Source organism: Orycteropus afer, unplaced genomic scaffold, assembly GCF_000298275.1.
Source record: "Orycteropus afer afer isolate SDZICR_OR568_19922 unplaced genomic scaffold, OryAfe1.0 scaffold00003, whole genome shotgun sequence".
In the NCBI taxonomy this organism is placed as follows: domain Eukaryota; kingdom Metazoa; phylum Chordata; class Mammalia; order Tubulidentata; family Orycteropodidae; genus Orycteropus; species Orycteropus afer.
The window spans coordinates 23478303-23480638 of NW_006921590.1; positions in this window are offsets into that span (position 1 = coordinate 23478303).

Genomic DNA, 2336 nt, shown 5'->3' on the forward strand with positions numbered 1-2336 from the left:
CATATTTCCAAGTCGTGTTGGGACCTGAGAATTGACCTAAAGATCAGCCCTGGTCACCAAGGGAGGCAAGGACGACTGAGCTGATGGCCTATGACTAGGAAGGGAGACAACCTGACGTGTAGACTTTCTGCTGTCTGGAGGGCGAAGCCATTTTGATTGTTTACATGTGGCAGCCATTTTGGATATTTAAAGTGACTAAGGGTGCAGACATTTTGAATCCTTACAAGTGACAACCATTTCAGATTTTAGAGATAGCATTCTCATTCAGATTCCAAGGACCTAAGAACAGGCTCTGTTTGCCAGGGTTGGCAGGGACATACGAGAGGCTGACAACAGGAAAGGAGACAGGTGGTGAGTGTATAAGTGCTGCCAACTAGTGAATAGAGGAACACAGCACAGTACCCTGCTTGCCTAGATAACATGCAAACAAAACAAAATCTAAACAGTGGGCAAGTCACTCCAACATACAATCACCAATTAAATATAAAACATAAAAATGTCACAATGCCTTGGAGACAGGAGAGCATCACAGTCCACACAAGGAAGCAAGATAAAGCAGGAGAAATGAGGGACCAGGATACAGACCTGTGGTAGTTATGCTTTTGTGTCAACTTGACTGGGCCTGGTTGAGTGTCTGGGCAGGTGGTGGTAGTTATTCCTCATGATGAGACTGGCAATCATCTCCATGGTGGGATCTACCACAAGCAGCTGAATAGCTCCCTTTGGGAGTGTGGTCTGCTTCCTGTATTTAAGGAAACGCCTTGGGAATGGTCTCTAGCCTTTGGCACGCTTTGACCCTGCATGTAGCTGTGTCGTTGCTCAGCAGCCTGCTATGCTCTGTCGACCTTGGGACTTACAATGGACTTAAGTCAATAGCCTGCCATGTGGTAACATCAGGACTGTGCCTTTTACTTATCAACCTTGGGGCTTCTCAGCCTCAGAAGCCAGCAGCTGTCTGAATGAAGAAAAGCCTCTAGCTCCAGTGGGCCAGGAGCAGGAGGCAGAGCTGGTCCCCCAGATTGAGGGGCTTTCACCCATCCTCTAGAGCCTGGCACTTTGAACTTAGACTTAAAGTCTCCAAATTGGAAGAATAAACTCCTGTTTGTTAAGGCCATCCCATTTGTGGTATATTTCTTGTCAGAGTGGCACTAGGTAACCAGAACAGAATTTGGTACCAAGACAGTGGGGTGCTGCTCTGACAGATACCTAAAATGTGGAAACAGGAGCCTTGACCAGAGACCTTGGCAGAGAGACCCCAGCATATGGCATGACAGATGGCAGGACAGATGGCAAGAGACGGCAGGAGCAGAGCCCAGAGACCAGCAAGAGAGGCTGCAGGAGCAGAGCCGAGAGAACCGGCATGGGACAGTGACAGTCTTACCAGCCCATGGAGGAGAAAGCCGGGTGCCATTGGGTAGACAGTTCCTGGCAGAGTGGGTTGCCTTTGGGCATTAATTGGTAGAGAAGACCAGCATAAAATGAAGTAGCAGGTTGGCCGGCCCATGGAGCAAGAAAGCCCAGTGCCTTTTGGGCAGAAAGATTTCTGACTGAGTGGGTTGCCCTCAGGCATTAATTGGCAGAAGCGGAGAGACCAAGGAAATGGAAGCAGAGCTGCCTCAGCCTTAAGGGTAGGACCATGGCCTTTGGGGGTGGAATGACCACAGCCCCGTAGGTTTCAAAGAGCCAGGCCTTCACCAACTTGCTTCTGGGTGTGGGCTGCTCGTTCATGTGAGCCAGTGGGATGGAGCCATAGCCGCTGCCCAAGAGTGAGGGGGTGGGGCTGCCATGCCCAAGAGGGAGAGGAATGGGGCCCACTAGGCCAAGGGGGTGAGGTCGCCCCTTAGAGGAACTAGGGGACTGGAGCCACCCAGTGGAGGAGACCTGTACGGATAACACCCATTGAAGATCTATACAGGTGCCAAGTTGACAAGAGGTGGAATTGTGGTAGTTATGTATTTGTGTCAACTTGGCTGGGCCTGGTTGAGTGGCTAGATAGCTGGTGGTAGTTATTCACCATGATGAGACTGACAATCAACTCCCTGGTGGGATCTACCACAAGCAGCTGAGTAGCTGCCTTTGGGATATGGTCTGCTTCCTGTATATAAAGAGAAGCCTTGGGAATGGTCTCTATCCTTTGGCACGCTTGGACGCTGCATGTAGCTGTGTTGTTGCTCAACAGCCTGCTATGCTCTGCCAACCTGGGGACTTACAGTGGACTTAAGTTAATGGCCTACCATGTGGATTGGTAACATTGGGACTGTGCCTTTTTACTTGTCAACCTTGGGGCTTCTCAGCCTCAGCAGCCAGCAGCTGTTTGAGTGAAGAAATACCTCTAG